Below are 20,930 nucleotides of genomic sequence, written 5' to 3'. Positions count from 1 at the left end.
AGCTCTGGCTCTTAATAATGGCTCTACGCGTGTGCCACATCGCAAGCAAGAATCTAGAAATTGACAGGTATTTTAATAACCTGTAGGCCTCAGTATAATCTCTTTTTCCCAGGTTTTTACACAGCTGGAGCACCTATTTGGCCCTTGGCCTTCTATAAGCCGGACAGAAGAGAAGAACATGAAGATCTGACTCTTCGGTCGACCTACACCCTGGGCAGTCCAGCTTATTACTTCCCTTCCAGTTGTTTGTGAAAGCTCTAAGGGGAAGTACCCCATGTCTAAATTGCAGGAATAGTTTCTTGGCAAGGAGTGGTTCGATGTGTTTAGCTCAGGTTCTAACTTATAGTACGATTTAACATCCAAAAACCTGTGAGTCAGGGAGCAAGTATTAGTACTGTGAAGGAGTTGGGATAGATTATGTTCTTTAATAATAAGCTTCAGGAGAAGACCACAGGGTTGCCAGCCCTAGTGTATGACATCTAGAACGAATAGCCAAGGTAAATTAACCTGCTCCCTATAATTTGAGAGCTCAGGCGTGCTCCATAGACGGTACCAAAATAAAAGCAGGCGGGAGGCAATTATTTCACTTATCGGGCCACTTATCGGGCCAATCCCAAGATCCATCCTCAAAGGTGTTAAAGGAGTACTCTTCGGTAGATTCGAAAGTCGTCTACAGAAAGAGTTCTCTGTTGTAGCAAGGACATTTGGGTGGCAAAGGCCCCAGAGTTCGACACCATAGTGAGAAGCTCCCCTAGCCTGGAATTTATAGATTTCAGCTGGCGGACCAACAGCTCTTTGGGAGCAGTTTTATAGACTTTAAGAATGCCCCCAATGGATTGCGTGAGTTTCAAATTTGGTTTCTTTACTTGAGTTCCCCAGTTCATCTTATCATTAAGGGTGAGACCCAAGTAATCAAAAGTGGAAACCCTTTCTAGGGGCTTTCCATCCATTTGTGGCTGTGGGCAGTTTGTTGTTTCTGCATTAAAAACCATGTATTTCGTTTTTTGGAGGTTTATTTCCAAATCCCTTTTCTTACAAAATTTGCAAAACTTCTCTAAAACCTGCTGCATACCCATTGGTGACTTAGAGAGTAGCAGCGTATCATCCGCGAACATAAGCGCGGGTATTTTGTAATTAGCTAACCCTGGTGAATCTATATCTTTTATTGCCAGCAGGGTTTCGATTAAACCATTTAAAAAGAGGGAAAACGGACGGTGCAAGCACACAACCCTGTCTCACCCCCTTCTCCACTGGAAAGGGTGCTGTCAATTCCCCTTTTTTTACCGTATCTGATTCTCTCAAACGTATCCTGGTGCAACCGTATCAACAGATGGCAAAAATACTCTGGGGCACCCATATCCCGAAGAATGTCCCGTCCCATAGCTGGTCCCGCTGCACCATATTGAATGCAGATTTAAGATCCACGAAGGTTAGGTAAAGGCTGCCACCCTCCAAGATCACTGTCTTCCAATGGATCAGTTGCAGTCTGAATAACTGGCCGATTGTTGAGATTTTACTTCTAAACCCCGCTTGAAGAGGAGCTAAGATGTTATATTCGCCAATTAATGACTGCAACCGGCCCAAAAGAACGTGAGCAAATAGCTTTTGCGTCACATCAATTAAACTTATCGGGCGGTAATTAGCAGGGTTAAGGGGAGAGCCCTTCTTGTAGATAGGGATGATTTCCGCGCCTGCTCATGTTGGAGGAAGTTCCTTACCTTGGAAGATGGCATTAAATAGCTTCCTTAGATAGGGAACCCACAGTAATCCTTAGTTCTTAAATAGGTCCCCAGGTATTTTATCCAGACCAGGCACTTTGCCAGGAAGCATTTTACCCTGTGCTACGTAATTTCCTGTGCAGTGCAAGAGGGAGGATTAGAATCCAAGGGGATATTATACTCTATGGGGAGCCTAGCTAGTACATCTCCCTCCACAGACTTGAGTATAGTCTTTGAAAGTGCATCCTCCAGACTTCCTCCCCTAGGTTCGGTTCTATTGCCGATTTGCCTTCGGACTTCCCAGTTCTCACTAGGTTCCAAAAGCCCCTCGAGTCTTGATTTTCTAGGGCCGATTAAATTGCGTCACATTTGTCTAATTCCCATGTGAGCTTAGCCTCCGCTACAATTTTTTTGTTTACTGCCCTGGTTTCTTTAGAACAAATAATATCCTTAGTTTTAACCGCTGTCAGCAAGGCACTTATAGCGTCCCTGCATGATTTATTATACCAGGAATCGTTATTTCTAGCGCCAGAATTGTGTTTAGAATCTGTGTTATAAAAAAACACTGCGATTTTAGTAAACATTTCCTGTCGGTTTTTGGTTATTTCCTGCAGACAGCCTGGGCGGGAGTCATTTGTTTGTATTTGAGAAGCGAGTTCCAGATGGGGAATAATTTGTTCGTAGAGACTAGCCTTTTTATCAGTTGAGTGAGCAAATGTGCCCCAGCGGACTCTTCTACCTCCTTCTATTGCTACCAAGTTTGAGCTTTCTAGGGTAGGTTGTCTTTGGTTTTGCTCCAGTTTCGGCAGTTTAATATGTAGGATCATGGTCGCTTTCAAAGTGAGGATTTACTACAAAATCCACCACTCTTTCCCATAATTCCACATCTACCAATATGTTAACAATAATGGATGTTTGGCCCAGCTTGGTATAGGTAGAGGTGGCCGGGCTGTCGGATGGGAAGCGGCCATTACATGCCCTTAGCAAATGTGTAAGGGAATTCATCTGTAGAACTATGGGGGACCAACCCCTGACCGGGTAGGTGTTACAATCGGGGATTGACCATACAGAGTACTCCTCACTAGTAATGGGGGTATTGAGGCCATTTAGAGGTTCGAAATGACAATTGAAGCCCCCCCCCCCCCCCAATTATTGTGTGCGAGGTCTCAGGCAGTGAATGTATAAAAGTTGCCAAACAGTCTAAAACCTGCGCTGTCAGCCCCTGTTTCACTGGCCGTGAGTAGGTATTTATAAGAGCTATTTTCATATTATTAAAAAAATGTCAGAAGTATACACTGGATGTCAGGGGACAATGTTTCTATCATTTAATTTTACAGCCCAGGTGTATACCAACCCAAATGCAAAGGCCACCAGGTCTTCCCCTGGGCCCTTGTATAGCTGGGGTGGAGTATGGTACGTACCCCACTCTGTGGGGGGATTCCTTGAGCAGGTTTCCTGGAACAGGCAGATTTCATGGGTGTCTATATAGGCACCCCAGTCTGGAAGATCCAATTTTGAACTTAGGCAAGCTACATTCCAGGATAGGATCTTGGTGTTCTGTATGAAAGTCCCACTCTGCTGTATAACTAGGTTTTAGCCGGAATTATTCTGTTTAGGGGGCCCACCCTGCTGTGCATTCATGGGAATGGTCAGTGACTGCTCTCGGTGTACTAGACATTCCTGTGCACTGAATTGCTTAGTAGAAAATTGGGCACACTCCGATCTCCAACCAAAGAAATAATCTTAGAAGGAATTGCTGGAGATTGATTACCAGGATTTAGATCTTCTACATAACAAGATTTAGTAGGGAAATTTGGGACCATGCTCAAATGTTCATATCTGGGAGCTAGTCAATCAACCAAATCCAGGGTGCTGAAGCGATTGTTTAAAGGGATTTTGAAATACTCCCTATTACCCCAATCTTGGACTAAGTGTGGCGGGGCAATATTCTGGGCACGTTTTTCCCATTTTTTATACACCATGTCCTCTCTGTCTAGGGAAGTGTTTGTATGCCTCCAGTCGCTGTTGATTGTCCCCATTTAAAGATATGTTGGACCTCCCTTTTGTCTGTGAAATTTATCAACACACAATCCCCTAAAATATCTTTTTGTCTCTGCCCAAGCCAACTAACCCTACGGGTGAACACAATTTCGGTATGTACTAGAGAGGGGAGTGGTCTGCGTTTGTTTAACCAGTGAATGGATTTATTTTTCAGTTTCAGAAATCTTTCACCCCGACCAGACTCCAAAGGTGGAACTGCAGCTAGGATTACCACGTAAGGTGTCGATTCTGGGGCAGATCAATGCATGGGAAGGAGGGATTTATCGGGCTTAACTTAGATAGTGTAGTGTTCCTTGCGAGATTTGACACTGGTTCTGGCGCCTGATGGACATCAGCTATAACTGTGCTGTGTGCCACAGCCCTAGGATTGTGATCATTAACAGAGGGTACATGGGCCCTGTGGTGAGGGCTACTCAGGGAATGGTTTACCTGGGTAAGGCAGTTGGTCGAAATGGGCAGATTCTGATGGTGATCGGGGATTTGGCTTATAGTGGAGTCAAACTGGGCACTGGGGAGCAAAGAAGCCTGCGTTCCTTGGGGGATAATAGTCCTATTTGTAGACTTGGGGGTGTCGGTTATATTTAGAGCTGCATCAATTTTAGACCCCATGCGTCTAGAGATGTTTTTAGAGTGGCAATACTTTTGAGTACATCTCTCAATTCAGATTTAAGGAGCTGGTCCAAAAAAGATTTGAGCTCTAATTTTAACACTTGAGCCCAGCCCGGGGACTCGGAGATATTATTTTCACAAGCATCCGAATGGCTACTCCCTGAATGATAGTGGTCGCAGTCCCTACAGAGTGCCCATCGCGAGGTCCCTCCTAACAGTGCACTTCTTCAGGGAGGCACCTTTCCTTTCCCCCCTCCCCCTCCCTCCCTTATCCACCTTGCTGCCTCTCATTGTGGCTATAATTGCTTGGGCAGGGGGTAGATCTGGGGAAGTGGAATGTGCTTGTTGTTGGGATGCCTCGGGGTATCTAACTCCACCAACTGGGATATACTAGGCATTCTTGGTGTAAGAGACAAACGCCTCTCTGTGCGTTCAATTTCGCAGGAAACCTGTTTCAACATTCTATTGATTGCAGTAGTCGGCTGAGATAGGGGGGTTTGAATGGGGGTTTTTTGTCTGGTGTTGGGCCTTGGGCGGGGGGGTGGTCTTCCCCATGGCTACTTCCTTTCTTAAGCACAACAAGGTCTACGAAGCACAATTATATTATGGATTTCTGTGCTGCGACAATATAAAGACCCCTATAAATTGGACAAACCGCAAGCACAGTAGAGGTATTAGTTTGCAAATCCCCAAGTTCTTAAAATGTCCCACAAAGGAAGAAGTCCATAAGATGGTACTCACTAAAAGGGGGTGGCCCAGCCCAGTCTCGTACAGGCTCGGACGGGCACCGACGGGCCCGCCCTTGGCCCGGGCTTCGTCCGGCGCCAACCCATGCGTGTCCCGCAATGAGGAAGCCCCACTCCGCTTTTATCAGGGATGAGCGTTGCGGTCTTCCCTGGACCGTTAAAGGAGGTGAGAAGTCAGCAACAGCATCTTTGTGTTTGGTGGAGCCCAAGCAGCAGAAGGCCCACTCCGCTTTTATCACGCGCCTCCTGGCGCTTGGTGGTGGTGTGGGCGACAGGCGCCGCAGGAGGGGATGCCGGGACTTGTAGTCCTTTGTCCCGCGCTGGATGGCAAAACCGCGGGAACAGCAGAGGGCTAGGGATGAGCGTTGCGGTTTTCCCAGGACCGTTAAAGGAGGTGAGAAGTCTTTGGTGTTGCGCATTGCAGCTGTAGCTGTAGTGTATTACTCATTCAGAGGCATGACAAATTGATAAAGCTGTTTCGACATTAGAGCCAACAGGGCTGTCTGATGCACTAAGGTGATCACTGGTGGTAATCTTGGGAGGGATGGCCACCATTCCTGAAAATATTTATTCGGATCTCAATAGGGTTTTCATTTAAGTCAATTTTTTACAACAGGAAAGGTTGGAGAACCCTGCTATGGAGTCTTGTTTTCACAAGGTTTGCAGATCTTTATGTCTAGCTACAGACAGCCTTAGCTGTCTACCAGATCCGATTTTAAAATAATATATATTTAAAATGTTACATCTACAGAGGGGGACTTTGGGTCACCCTCCTTCAGCCACTGACTGTAGCAGACTTTTTGATACTCATGTATGAGATCAGAGGCTCTGCAGCTTGCAAAGTTCCGCATGACTGGTAGCATCTGACAGAGTCCCTTGCAACACACCAATTAACAGACATTACAACCAAGTCCAGTGCCACACAGCTGTGCAAGGCCCCAATCACACCACTGAAGGGGCGGGATTTTACTTCTAGAGTCTGTTTACTATTCTCCAGAATCCCGGACACAGGTCGACTAGACCTTTTTACCTGTCATAGAGTGAATTAGGAAATCTAGTTAAACAATGGTTAGTGAATTTCATACAATTCCTCGTTTACCCCCAAAGAACCACTGACTAGGAACTAAGTTCAAAAGATTTATTACAAAGCCAAAAACAACTGGATGTATAAGCATCTCAGCAAAAGGTTCAAAAGATAAACAGGCACTAATACAAACATAATCCTACGGAAGAATCTTAGACGACTCAGAAACAATACCAAAATTAATTCAAGAATCATCAGGCTAACAAGAATTGCTACAACCTGAGTTTTAGTAAGCATTTGGAAAAGGGAATAAAATCCAGGTTAGTCTGTCCCTACACTACCCTAAGTGACATCCCTACTCAACAAGGTCCCATTCAGAATTAAGGTGTCAGTAGTGATGACTCTCTAGAGAGTTCACTCACTTCCTTCGAACTCAATCTTCAGTCTACTCAGTCATAGCTAATTCTCTGCCTGACCAACCGCTCTTGCTGACTCCTCAGCCCATCTGCTCTGCCTCCACCCTCGGGGTGTTGTCCCTAATACAAAACCCCACAATGCGAACGACACGCCTTCAGGTACGCCCCTCTCGAAGGTGTTGGTTTCCAGAATTTTCCATTATGGCACCTCCCCACCTCTGTCCGTTGAAACGTCCTTGGGTCCCAGGCTCTTCTTCGCTTCAAGTTGCTTCCTTGAATTCCTAGGTTACTCCTCCACGTCTGAGCTTAGCATCCTAACTCTCATACACAATGGGCCCTTCTCTCCACTATCTACTTGGTCCTGCACCTGCAAAGGAACACATGTGAATCGGCTCACAAATTCCAAATGTTGCAATTGACTTTAGCTGAAGCAGCTTTCTCCAAAAACATTTCTACGATTTAATGCTGTTAGGCATTTCAAATCAGGCCTACACGATTTCCATGAAATGTGCCTCTGCACGTTATGTGCACTAACATGCTAACATAAGCAATACATTTACGTCCTTTAACATCAATCTTTAATGCAAAGTACAATTCTCTACCTAAGCCATTCAATCGCATTTAACGTTACAACTATGAGTTTAATAAGCAAGGTTAAAGGCACAATGGTGAATTATTAAACGCACTCTTATTAGTGAAATATTCCACAGCAAACGGCATCTCTATGTTAAACAGCATAGTTAACTTTTAAAGCACTTTACATTAGTTCTCAGTGTATCTCTAATAGCAACTACATTAGTTATCAATCCTACATTACATTTGAACACAATTAGTAAGTCCTCTATATATGTGGGTGCTGGCTACTCGTACATATGGTGCACCCCTACAATTTCTAACTCGGTTTTGCGCTCTCTCACCTTCAACATTTATGGAAATCTAGCAGCCTCCTTGTTATATTACGTATTTGTATGATGCATAACTCACCCGGGGGTATTCTGGTGCTGAAGCAGGAACTGTATAGGCTGAGCCAGGGTTGGGGCTAGATGAAAAACCAGGTCTTTAATTTCTTGTAAATTCAAGAACTGAGGAGGTCGCTCTGATATGTACGGGCAGGTCATTCTAAGCTTTATGAATGAGATAGGAGAAGGCATTATAGTCTGATCTGGTTCTGCATATGCAGGGGATGTGTGCAAGTAGAAGTCCAGCTGAGTCGCGGTGTCTGGTAGGCTTATGGAAGTTTGTGTAGTTGTTGAGGTATGTGAGGCCAATATTGTTGAAGGCTTTGTACGTGTGCGTGAAAAGTTTGAAGAGGGCTCATTTGTGGATTGGCTGGCAGGGGAGCTCTTTGAGGTGCATGGTGATGTGAGTGCATGGTGGGAGGTTGAACCTGATCATAGAGTTTTGTTTGATATGGAGTCTTCTGGTCAGTTTAGCGTAGATTCCAGCAGAGAGGCCATTGCTATAGATAGTGCAGCTTACTGTTGATAAGGGCTTGAGTGATGGTTCTGCGAGTGTTGGTAAGGAGCCATTTCAAGATATTCTTGAGCATCTTGAGTGTGTGGAAGCAGGAGACAGAGACTGCATTCACTTGGCTGATCATGGTAAGTTGGTTGTTGCTTACTATCGCAAGGTTCTTCACATGGGTTGCCGGGAGGGGTGTGGGTCCTAGTATGGCAGGTCACAAAAAGGAGTACTCACGCTTGGTGACTTTGCAGAGGATTACTACTTAGGTCTTGTATTAAAAAAACAATTTAGAATCTACTTATCTTAAAATTCTTTGACGCCTGTTCTCTTCCATGCCTCTCATCTCTATCTCTCGCTCTAGAATTTAGAAAAAAATCAGTTATACCGTACGCACTACACATAGCATTCAGATGGGCCACCCTTCACTCCCAATAATGCCTGCAAATCTAGTATTTAGGAGAGCCTCTGGCACAAGGAATGCAGATTCTGTCAACCTCAGAAGAAGAAGGACACTGAAGAGTTGCGAAGAGCAAGAACTGAGGAGCAGCCACTGACTTGACACCAACCCTGCTGGCCGGCCTGACAATTGCAGAAAAGATGACTCATTCTGCAGCTGCTCTACCTCCAAAAGCCTGAAAGGACTACCAGCCCGTCAAGGACCGACCAGCATCTCCTGTGGACTGACGACACTACTTCCCTGCAAGTACCCAAGAAGAACGGTGAAGACTCTGAACCGCTAAAAGCCCTGACACTGGAAAGCACCATTGCACCCTTACCCTCCAGCCCGAGTCAAAGTGGGCAACGGTGCCAATGAGCTCCTGAGACCCTCCAGAGTCGAACCCCACTTGGTTTGCCCAGACTAGACTTCCAGTCACCGCCTGCAGCCTCTTTGTGCAACTGCGAGTGTCTCCAGCAGCATGGACCTAACCCCTAAAGACACCACTGCATTCAAGCCCTACAGCTCAAAGAGAAGTGGACCGACTGTGTCCCGATGTGCCCGAGCAGCCCAAGGATCGAGCACCCCTGTGGGTTCAACTGGAGCCCCCAATCTCAGCTTGCAGCCCCTTTTTCCCAAGACTGCTTCCCATTGAAACCAACAGGGCACCCAATGCCGAATAGCACCTCTGCACCCAGAAACCCCAGAGCCGGTAATCCACCATTTACAACAAAACTTTTTTTAAGTAGACTTTGACCCCGCATACCATTACTCCGCGAGGACATTAACCCCGTATACCATCACCCCGCATTTTTTTACAACTTGTATGCATTTACCACGCATGCCTTTACAACAAATTACGTTGTAAAGGCATGTATGGTAAATGCACATGCGTTGTGAAAAAAACAATTTGGGCGATCCACGTCGTTGTGAGGAAACGGAGGCTTTTCTGTTTCCTCACTACGATGTGCAGCGCCCCTCCGAGACAGACAACAGACTTCGTGAAGAAGGAACCACGAGGAGAGAGACACCACGAGGAGAGAGAGGTAAGGGGGATTGGGTTCATTTTTTAGGGGTGGGGGGTCGTGCTGTGGTAGTGTTTTAGGGTTTAAGGTAGTGTTTGTGTAGTGTAGGGAAGTGGTTTAGGGTAGTGTTGTGGTGTTTGTGTAGTGTAGGGTCGTGCTGGGGGTAGTGTTTTAGGGTTTAGGTTTAAAGCATTTTATTGGTACAACACAAAAGGAGAGGAGACAAGCATCCAAAAGAAATAAATGTCCTGGCACTTCTGGCGATAGTTCTTCATATGGTGTCTCAGCTGAGGACTAGACCGCAGCGACATATATATTCAATTCAATTCAATTCAAGTGATTAATATAGCGCGCTACATACCCAGAGGGTTTCAAGGCGCTTTGAGGGGGGTGCGGAATTACTTGTCGAATATCCAGGTTTTAAGTTGCTTTCTGAATGCTAGGTGGTTCTGAGTGAGGCGAAGGTGGTTGGGGAGTGAGTTCCAGGTTTTAGCCGCAAGGTAGGAGAAGGATCTTCCTCCCATGGTGGTTTTGTTGATGCGAGGAACAGCAGCAAGGGCTTGGTTGGAGGAACGTAGCTGGCGGGAGGGGGTGTAGAAGGAAAGTCGTGTGTTTAGGCATTCGGGTCCAAGTTCGTAAAGTGCTTTGTGTGCGTGGGTTAGGAGGCGGAATGTTATCCTCTTATTGATGGGGAGCCAGTGGAGGTTTTTCAGGTGATCAGAAATGTGTTCCTTACGCGGGATGTCTAGTATGAGTCTGGCGGAAGCGTTCTGGATGTGTTGGAGTTTTTTCTGAATTTTTGCGGTGGTGCCGGCGTATAGGGTGTTTCCGTAGTCCAGTCGGCTTGTAATCAGTGCGTGGGTGACCGTTTTTCTAGTTTCGGTGGGGATCCAGCGAAATGTTTTTTTTAGCATGCGAAGAATGTTGAAGCAAGATGATGAAACGGCGTTGACTTGTCTGGTCATCGAGAGTGAGGAGTCCGTGTGTGGTCTGTTGGGATGGGTGCTTTTCCAAGGGACACTGGCCACCAAGAGTCGTCCCAGGCAGAGGGGGAGGAACATAAGATAAGGACTTCTGTTTTGTCGGAATTCAGTTTCAGACGGCTGTGCTTCATCCACTCGGCTACTTCATTCATTCCTTCATGCAGGTTGGTTTTGGCGGTGTTAGGGTCTTTGGTGAGTGATAGGATCAGTTGAGTGTCATCTGCGTAGGAGATGATGTTGAGGTTGTGTTGGCGTGCGATGGCCGCGAGGGGGCTCATGTATACGTTGAAGAGGGTGGGGATCCTTGTGGCACGCCGCAAATGACTTCAGTGGCCTCTGACTTGAATGGTGGGAGGCGGACTCTCTGGGTTCTTCCAGCAAGGAACGAGGTGATCCAGTCCAGTGCTTTTCCTTGGATTCCAATGTTTCTGAGGCGTTGTAGCAGGGTGCTATGACAGACTGTGTCGAAGGCTGCGGAGAGGTCGAGGAGGATGAGGGCGACTGTGTCTCCATTATCCAGTAGAGTTCGGATGTCGTCCGTTGCTGCGATGAGTGCTGTCTCAGTGCTGTGTTAGGCTCGGAAGCCGGACTGTGAGAAGTCTAGGGATTTGTTGGTTTCGAGGAAGGCGGCGAGCTGGTTGTTGACAGCTTTCTCGATGACTTTGGCCGGGAATGGAAGGAGCGAGATGGGGCAGTAGTTTTTGAGTTCGGTGGGGTCTGCTGTGGGTTTTTTCAGAAGGGCGCTGAGTTCGGCGTGTTTCCAGCTTTCCGGGAAGGTGGCGGAGTTGAGGGAGCAGTTGATGACGTCTCTGAGGTGTGGTGCTATGATGGAATCTGCTTTGTTGAAGATGTGGTGAGGGCATGGGTCTGTGGGGGATCTTGAGTGGATGGAGTTCATCAGGCGGATGGTGTCCTCAGTGGAAATAGGGTTCCAGTCATTAAGGATGTTCAAGGGGGGAGAGGGTACAGCAGAAGGTTGGGTGGGTTGGTTTCCGGGTTGGTTGTGGAAGCTGTTGTGGATGTCTGCGATTTTGTCGTGGAAGAACGAAGCTAGGGAGTCACAGAGGGCTTGAGAGGGAGTGATGTCGTTGGAGTTGGCAGTGGGGTTGGTGAATTCTTTGACGATTTTGAATAATTCCTTGCTATTGTGGGCGTTGTTGTCAAGTCGGTCTTTGAAAGCGGTTTTCTTGGCAGCCCGGATCAGTTGGTGGTGTATGCGGGTGGCGTTTTTGAAGGCGTCCCTGGTGCTGGTGTTTGGGTCTTTTTTCCAGGCCTTCTCAAGTGAACGACAGAGTTTCTTGGATTTCTTAAGCTCATCGTTGAACCAGGGGGCGTTTTTGTTGCTCAGTTTAATTTGACGTTTTTTCAGGGGTGCCAGGTTGTCGGCGCAGTTGGTTAGCCATTGAGTGAGGTTAATGGCTACTTGGTTGGGGTTCGAAGAGTGGTCAGGGGGGTTTTGAAGAAGCGATGAGGAGATCTGGTCGATGGTGATTTTGTTCCAGTTTCTTCGCAGAGTAGGTTGAGGGTGGTTGTGGGTTGTGGTCTTTTTGTAGATAAAGTGAACGCAGCTGTGGTCCGTCCAATGGAGGGCTGTGGTGTGACTGAAGGAAATATGTTTGCTGGAGGAGAAGATAGGGTCGAGTGTGTGACCTGCATTGTGGGTGGGGGTATTAACAAGTTGTTTGAGTCCGAGGTTGGCGAGATTGTCCAGAAGGGTGGTGGTGTTGCTGTTGTTGGTCTTTTCCAGGTGAAAATTGAGGTCTCCCAATAGAATGTAGTCCTCGGAGGGGAGGGCGTGAGGGGTGATAAAGTCAGTGATGTCTGGTGGCCTGTAGAGGAGGGTGCCTCTGAGTGTGGTTTTGGGGTCGGTGTGGATCTGGAAGTGAAGGTGCTCGGCGCTAGCGAGGTTGGCGTCTGAGCTGGTTGAGAAGCGGATGGAATTCTTATGGACGATAGCGATTCCTCCTCCTGTTTGTTTGGTGCGGTCTTTTCGGATGATCTTGTAGCCTTCTGGGATGGCGATGGTGATGTCTGGGGCTGAGGAGGCGTTCATCCATGTTTCTGTTAGGAAGGCGACGTCCGGAGAGATGGTGTCTAGTAGATTCCAGAGGTCGATGGCGTGTCTGTGGATCGAGCGGGTGTTGAGCAGGATGCATTTTAGGTGGTTGGTGTCAGAAATCTGTTTGGTGTTTGAGGACGGGGAGTTGGTCTTGGTGGTGTCAAACTTGCAGGAGTTGCATGTGAAGGGTCCATGGGTGTGACCAGGTGCGGCTTGGGCGCAGTTGGGGAGTCGACCGGGGTTTAGGGCTAAGAGGGTGGAGGCGGCGTATGTAATGCGGGTGGGGTGGATGGTACGGGGGCCAGGGGGTCTGGCGCTGGGCGCGGTCCAGGCGCGGACGGGCGTAGACGGGCTTACCTTTGGCGCACCTTCGGCGCGGCCGCAGCGCGTGGAGGCTGCGCGTGGGGACATCTGTCAATAAATGGAGAGTGGAGGGGGAGGGGCGTGGGAGGGGCAGCAGGGAGGCGGGGCGAGGAGGAAGGGCTCTGGGAGACAACAACAAACAAAATGGAGGCAGTGAAAAGTCGAGTGAGGCTGGGGCCACTGAGATAATAATCACAGTGCTTTTAAACAAGCGGCGTTATTGTGCAGAGATAGAGCGCAGTGCCGTTTTCGTAGCGCTGTTTCAATGGCACGAACTATGCGGAAGTGCTAATCACCAGAAGCGCTATGAGCGCAGTGAAATCTGACAAATGCACAAACTGTTCAGCAATACAAATCCCCAGAAACAAAGTACAAATCACCAGAAGCGCTATGAGCGCAGTGGAGTCTGACAAATGCACAAACTGTTCAGCAATACAAATCCCCAGAAACAAAGTACAAATCACCAGAAGCGCTATGAGCGCAGTGGAGTCTGACAAATGCACAAACTGTTCAGCAATACAAATCCCCAGAAACAAAGTACAAATCACCAGAAGCGCTATGAGCGCAGTGGAGTCTGACAAATGCACAAACTGTTCAGCAATACAAATCCCCAGAAACAAAGTACAAATCACCAGAAGCGCTATGAGCGCAGTGAAGTCTGACAAATGCACAAACTGTTCAGCAATACAAATCCCCAGAAACAAAGTACAAATCACCAGAAGCGCTATGAGCGCAGTGAAGTCTAACAAATGCACAAATTTAGAAGCAAGGACAGTCTGAGGTGAATGGGTGAGTAACGATACCGCCAGGAGCCAGGGAGCGTGGGAGCGACCGCGTCTGACGTTGCAATTAAATTAACAGTCCCCCCTTCCCCCTCCCCCCTCAACTCCCCAACTCCCTTTCCCCCACCCTTCCTCCCCCATCGTCCAGTGCGTAGGCCAGTCCCTTGCCACCTCCCTCGACCATTCTTTAATGTAGGGGTGTAGTGCAATGTTCATTTAAGAGATCGGATCTTCAGATGTCGTGAGCCTCAGGAGGCGTAGGTATCTCGGGCAGGTAATTTCCCTGAACTCAGTGAGCAGCAGGGACCAGATTGTTTGCCAAAGTTCATCGAATTGTTCTATATCTCCTGCCACTGTAAGTGACATTTTCTCCATTCCTAACACATGCCATAGTCTATGGAGCCACCCAGTGACAGAGGGAAGCGTGGTGGTGCGCCAGTGTAAGAGAATATTCTGTACTGTGGAGCCCAATGCAATGGCTATCTGTCTACCTCTGCGTGATCTAAGGGGATATCTCAATCCGTTCGGGAGCCCTAGTATTATGTATGCTGGGAAGCGTGGCAGTTCAGTGTCGAAATGTGAGTCAATGTCATCAATTACTTCTTTCCAGTAGGGTTCTAAGAGTGGACAGTCCCATAAAATATGTGTCAGTGTGCCCACCTGCCCACATCCCCTCCAGCAAGTGCTATCTTTATTGTGGTCCATTTCATGTATCCGTTCAGGGGTGTTATACCAGTAGGTGGAGATCTTGGTCAATGTTTCAGTGAGCCCCATATGGTATGCTGAATGCCTTGCCCTGTATGATATCTGCTCCCATTCCTCGTGGCTCAGTGACCTGCCTAGTTCCCTCTCCCAATGCTCCCTCCCAGGATTGTAGGAATGCAAAGAGGGCAGTTGCAATAGTTTATAGAGATCCGTAATTAGTTTCGCATCCGACGTGCGGGATAAGAGCCAATTCTCATAAGGGAGCAGTAGTCTGTCAGCTGCCTCTCGTACCTGTGGATGTAGCGCCCAGTGGCGAACCTGCATGTATCGGAGCCTTTCAGTTTCCGGGAGTGAATACTCCTGTCTAAAATGTGTGAAGGGAATGACCCCCTCCGTGTCATATATATGGCACAGTGCTCGGCATCCGGCCTCTCGCCAGTGGGCGAAGGCCCCCTTTACCATCCCCAGTGTAAAGTCCGGGTTGTAGACCAATGGTGTGAGTGGCGACGGGAATGTAGTAAGACTATGAACTATGTTGGTGGCATCCCAAACCCTTAGGGGCACCCTGGTGACAAAGGAAGCATATAAATTCACGGGACGGTGAGCTCGGTGCAGGAATGGCACCTCCTGCAGGGGCCGGCCCGCCACCGCCTGGTCCTGGAAGAGCCAGTGTTTGTCCGATTCCCACCTACTCCACTCCACCAAATAGCGCAGCTGTGCCGCTTGAAAGTACTTACGGAGGTCCGGTATCCCCAGGCCTCCAGCCTCTGGGGCCAGCACGGAGAGCGTCCTCTTCATTCTAGGTTTTTTGCCCTGCCAGATGAATCGCGCGAGGTCTGTTTGCGTTTGTTGAATCCACCCCGTGGGTGGCTGAAGTGGTAGGGCCCGGAATAGGTACAAAATCTGGGGCAGGACCGTCATTTTGACTGCAGCTATTCTTCCCAGCTACGAAAGAGTGCTACGTGTCCACCGTCCAAGTTCCTCTCGGATCTTTATGCTCAAGGCGGTGTGATTAGCCGCCACCATGGCCGGTAAGGTGGGGGCCAGTTGGATCCCTAAATAGGGCACCAGGTCCGATGATCAAAGCATCGGTAACAGGCCCTGCAGATAAGATCTAGTGGCCAATGCGAGTGACAAGTCCAAGGCTACAGACTTCCCCATGTTCATTTTGAAGTCTGCTACCATGGCAAAGGTGTCCATCTCTTCCATGCATGCCGGAAGTGAGGTCCGGGGATTATCCAGCGACAGAAGAACGTCATCCGCGTAGAGGCTTATGGTGTGTGTGAAGCCTCCAAGCCGCACCCCTGTGGCTGCCGTGTTGGTACGAATCCGTTGGGCAAATGGCTCCATATAAAGGGCGAATAACAGGGGCGAGAGCGGACATCCCTGCCTAGTGCCCCCTTCGATCATGAAACTACGTGAACTGTAACCGTTCACTCGTACAATTGCCGTCGGAAATTTGCAGCAATTGAAAATCATGGAGCGGAATTTCTCCCCTATGCCTACCTTCCGCAAGACCTTTTCTAGATAGGGCCAGTGCACTCGTTCAAACGCCTTTTCGGCATCAACCGCCAACATCATCCTCTCTCCGGGGACCCGGGAGGCTTTCTCAATAAGATGAACTATCCTCTTTGTGTTATCCACCGTCTGCCGCCCGGGTACGAATCCCGCCTGATCTGGGTCTATAAGACCCGGCAGATGAGGTGCCAATCGGGCCGCGAGAATCCCGGTATATAGCTTAAGATCTACATTCAGAAGGGATATTGGTCTGTACGAACCGCATAGCGTTGGATCCTTCCCGGGTTTGGGAATAACCCTAAGAGAGGCCTGCAGGAGGTCCGGTGGAATGGCACAGGGGTGTCGCGATTATGGGTACACATAGGGTCACCATCCCTCACCTTTCCCGGTTTTGCCTGTCACGTATGAATGAAGGACTACATATCCCACAAGGCTTAGGGGCAGATCACAGTACGGCAGGAAAGAGTAAACTCCTACTTAAGCCCCGCCTACTGAAGTAATGGTGCTTGACAAACTGCCTACGGAGCCTAGGACCTGTTTTAGCCGAATCTATGAGTACCCGGTGTTCTTGCCAATTCCAGTAGCTGCCAGGATTGGGAACGCGCTGCTTGAAGCGCGACCGTGACTCTCAAGCGCTTACACACTTTTTCTTTACTTCACGGTATCTCCGCGGTACTGATTAGAGAGCCGCGTCTCTGTTCACAGGAGCCGAACAGAAGACGCTGACTTGCCCTCGCAGCTTGGGAGTTTGACTGCAACTCCCTCCAGTATTTCCGAAGCACCTCTGGGCAGACGGAGCTTCGGTCTCGGTTCCAGGACCCAAACCGAACTGTTTCATTTTCGTTCTTTTTGTACGTTTTGGGATTTTTATACGTGCTGGAAACCAAGGAACTTTTATGTCCAAATTCTTGTTGTTGGAGGTCGTTCCAGCGTGAAGCGTCCCTCATGAGAGTCGGAGACTGCGCATAAAGGCGCTCTCCTCTCACAGCACGCTCTGACCATCCCTGCAGGCCTCATCCAGGAACCGTCCAACCTTACAGGTATTCAGGTACCCTTAGGGAGTCGGAGACTGCGCATCAAGGCGCTCTCCTCTCTAGGGGCCCGTTAACTTTCCTATAACAGTGTATCAAGGGGAGAGTTCTTGACCCGCGCTACAGGGAGAACCGGAGGGTCTGAGTACTTTTCCATGGCAAACCTACTTGTCTTCTGGACATATATCCTGGAACTATTCCTGTAAGTGTGTTAGGAGAAGTGTTCTTCTGTATACTTGTGGAATGTGTGATTGAGGTACTTCTCATTCTGTTCTTGTTTTCTTCTACATACAGGGTTCCCAGAGGGTGTGTAGAAGACAGTAATCAATTCCTGTGACGGAACAGGATCCCTTTGTTATTTTGTCCCACTCCCCTTTTCCCTGGAATACTTCTCTACCCATAGTGTTGTGATTACATTGTGGTGAGAGTAGTGTTTAGGGGGCATTGGGAACCACTCTACACGGTATCGTTCCTGCTGGCTGTTCATAAGGTTAGTGGTATATTATTCTTGGCGCTACTGACACCTGACACGGGGTCCGCAAACGAGTTGAACAGACGGGTAAGAAGTGGGGCCAAAGATGTGCAAAATGTTTTATAGAAAAGAGAGGTATAACCGTCCGGCCCCGGAGCCTTACCGTGCTTAAGCTTGGCAATGGCGGGGGCGTGGCCAAGCAGCATGGCCGACAGGACGTGAGCTTCACCAGCTCCGCTCCGAGGACCCGTTTATCCTGCTAAAAAGATCCTTGCTAGGCTCTCCAAACGAGAGCAGATGGGCCGGAAACTTCCCTGACACGATTGAGACCCTCACATTGCCGGGGCGACTTCTGGAATCCCCGCAATCAACGCCGGAGATCCTGTAGACGAGAGGAGGGCTCCGACCTGAACTACGCGAGGCCGTGGTCTGGGCCTGCACGGGAGTGTGGCGGTGCGGGTGGCCCGCTCAGAAGAGGAGCTTCACAGTTCCGGGGCTGCTCGCAACCTCGACGGGCCTCCAATCATCGGGGACGGCGGCTGGCGAGCACAGCGGAGCAACTGACGGCTGACCTGGGGCCTCGGCGAATCCCACCACCCCGTACGATGAGATTGCGGCGCCAAACCCTCCCCCCGGCCCTGCAGAACTGGAGCAGGCGATCGAGGAGCCTTGCCCCGGATGTGTGCCTGCCTGATCCCTGGGGCCCTAGGGGACTAGCGGAGGACGGTAGCAGCACTGCGACCTGTGGATCGCTTCTGCCCCGGCCGGGCGGCCTGGCTGGGCTGGTCCGCCTTGACCCGGTGTGGAGGGCTTGTGGCCTCCGCTCTTCCCCTTGGCAATAGACTGTGGCGGACCTTCAGCGGGGGGCCCGCGGTGGCTGTGAGACCTAGGGCGGCCCGAGGTGCTGCGCCCCGGTGGACGTATGCGATTTGGCGCCCCTCCCCCGGTTGCACGCCATCTTGCTCGGGTACAAGGGCGCTTGCCTCCATAAACTACAACAACATACCGCCTGGAATACCCTGGCCTACATTGCACGGTAACTGTGCGCTCTCCTCGGGGGGTGCCTTTGGAGGCTTGGAGGTCGATCTGCAGCCCTTTGACGGTGGGAGGAACTGCTCCGGTTGCCTTAGTTGGCGGGGGAGCCGGTTTGCGTATATCGGCCGAATCGCCAGGGATCTCGTCGCCTGATCCGGTGGGTGCACTGTGAACTGCTGGTCTCTTCATCAACGTGGGGGGTGCGGAAATCTTACCTCCATAGGTGTAGATACACCGGGCCCGCACTGGCTGCCGCCGCCTGCTTCCCTGCCTGGGTTGGACGCCGCTCGGGTCGCAGCTGCCTAAAGCCGCCTACTACGCTGCCGTATCATCTGGTAATCCAGTCTTTGGACTACCACTGCATTCTATACCTAGCTGGTGGGGCCTGGCGGGAATTCTTTGAATCGTATTGGGAGGGTACACGGTCTACCCCTCCTGATAGCGACCCGCAAGGATAGGTCCTCGAAGTCCTCCCAACCCAACACCATAGTGCAGTATACTACTCCTCGTCTGCCCTCGCAGAGGATTACGCGACAGACGGGCCCGGAGGATAGTGGGGATGGCCCGCCCGAACCTACCCGAGCAGAGATCCTGAAGGCTATTCAGGGATCCCATTCAGCCTTGGAGAGGCAGATTGAGACTGTATCCATAGATGTTAATCTACTCCGAACAGATCTCTGTAAATTGGCGGACAAGGTTTCAGATGCAGAGGGTAATATTACCCAGCTACAAACTGAAGTAGCCTCATTGCAAAAGTCAGTCGCACAACTAACGTCCACTACCCGTGCATTGGAGAGAAGAGCTGAGGACGCGGAAGGCAGGGCCCGTCGGAGTAACATCAGGGTCCTGGGGGTACCGGAACGCCTGGGGGCGGGAAATGCTGAACGCTTCTTAGAGACCTGGATTCGCACTCAGCTGTGCCCAACCGGATTGTCTAGTGTCTTTGTCATTGAACGGGCGCATAGGGCCCTTGTCCCCCCCCGCGCCCGGGCGAGCCTCCTAGAGCCCTAATAGCAAAGATCCTGAACTATAACGATCGTGACTGTATCCTGAGGGCCGCAAGGGTAATGGAGTCCCTCACAATTGAAAACAGCCGATTTTCCATTTACCCTGACTATACCCAGCAAGTACAGGAGCAACGGAAGTCCTACTTAGGGGTTAAACAAAAACTCCGGAAAATGAAACTCCAATACATGCTCCTATACCCGGCCAAACTCAAGGTGCTCTCCCAGGGTCTTGCTCACTTCTTCGAGTCCCCGGTGGAGGTGTGGCAGTGGCTCGAAATACGGGGAGACGACCTACCCCCTGGTGAGCACGGTGGCCCCCGCGAAACCTGGGGGACCCGACCCCAGCGGCGCTGTCGAGGCAGAGGGAGACGCCGGTCCGGATCCCGAGGGTCTGCAGAGCCTCTGGTAACTGTGGGAGAGGATGGAGCACTTCGCATGAGAACATCTTCAACGGGGGCCACCCCGGAGTCCCCTGGGGCGCCTGCCCCTGGTGAGGTCCTGGTCCCGGATACCTTGCAGGAAACTTTGCCGACTTCACGGCTCCGGTGATCCCGGAGACGGGCCTTTCTGAACAACAGCTCGAGTAAGCTCTGAACTAAGGTACTGTTTTGTTAATGTTTTCCTGTCTTCCGACTGGGGGGCCTCTTCCTAGATCTTTACTGGACCAATGTTGTCACTATCTGGTGTTGGGGGCTCTGGATGGTTGGCTGTAGCGGAGGACTTGCATCCCGCTGGACGGAGTTACGAGGTGCGAGGTCCACACCTTTAGGGCGAATCGACGCTCAGAATAGAACTGTATTCAATAGACATGCCCGGAGACTGTCCTGGAACATTGGGTCCTCGGGGAAGCTGGGGGGGAGGGTGGGTGGGATTGGTTGGTTGTGTGTGAGTGTGTGTTGAGCGGGTTGTATGGGGTGGCTGTGTACGTCCTGGCACTGGCAGGGGAAGGGCGGGGTAGCGTTTTTGGTTGTTGCTGTCCTCTTGCTCACGGGTGGGGGTTGGGAGAATGTTTTTGAAGGGGTTCTAAGTTCCGGAGTTTTTGAAGAGCGGGGTGGGGTTCGTGCGGTAAATGTTGTTGGCATTAAATGTATGATGAATCGGATCTATGTGTGGCTCACTGGCTGGGCTGGCCCACCCGGTCTGACTGGAGCGTGGGCCTGGAGGTGGCAGATCGCAATATGTGTATGCTATGGCCCGGCTGGGCGCAATCACCGACCATGGGTTTTAAATTCGTAACTTGTAATGTGCGCGGTTTGGGTACTTGCACCAAGAGACACTGGGTCCTTTCCTTCCTTAAAAAGCATGGGGCCTCTGTAGCATGCCTACAGGAGACCCATTTAGATGAAGAAGGCGCCCAGCGACTCTCTAGGGAGTGGAGAGGTCAGCTCTTCCACTCCTCCTTTTCCACCTATGCCAGAGGAGTCCTCATTTGGGTGGCGCCAGGAATTCCTTGCACTGTCAAGTATGTTGAGGCAG

General features: G+C 50.0%; 1 protein-coding gene across 1 annotated transcript in view; it reads left to right on the top strand.

The window, feature by feature from the left end:
• The window catches only part of LOC147700310 (uncharacterized), a 429,112-nt gene that overhangs the window by 160,979 nt on the left and 247,203 nt on the right, over window positions 1-20,930 (top strand).

This window comes from Lissotriton vulgaris, chromosome 8 (assembly GCF_964263255.1).
Source record: "Lissotriton vulgaris chromosome 8, aLisVul1.2, whole genome shotgun sequence".
Lineage (NCBI taxonomy): Eukaryota > Metazoa > Chordata > Amphibia > Caudata > Salamandridae > Lissotriton > Lissotriton vulgaris.
Note: the sequence above shows the minus strand (reverse complement) of the source record. Positions and strands in the feature narration are given on the sequence as shown.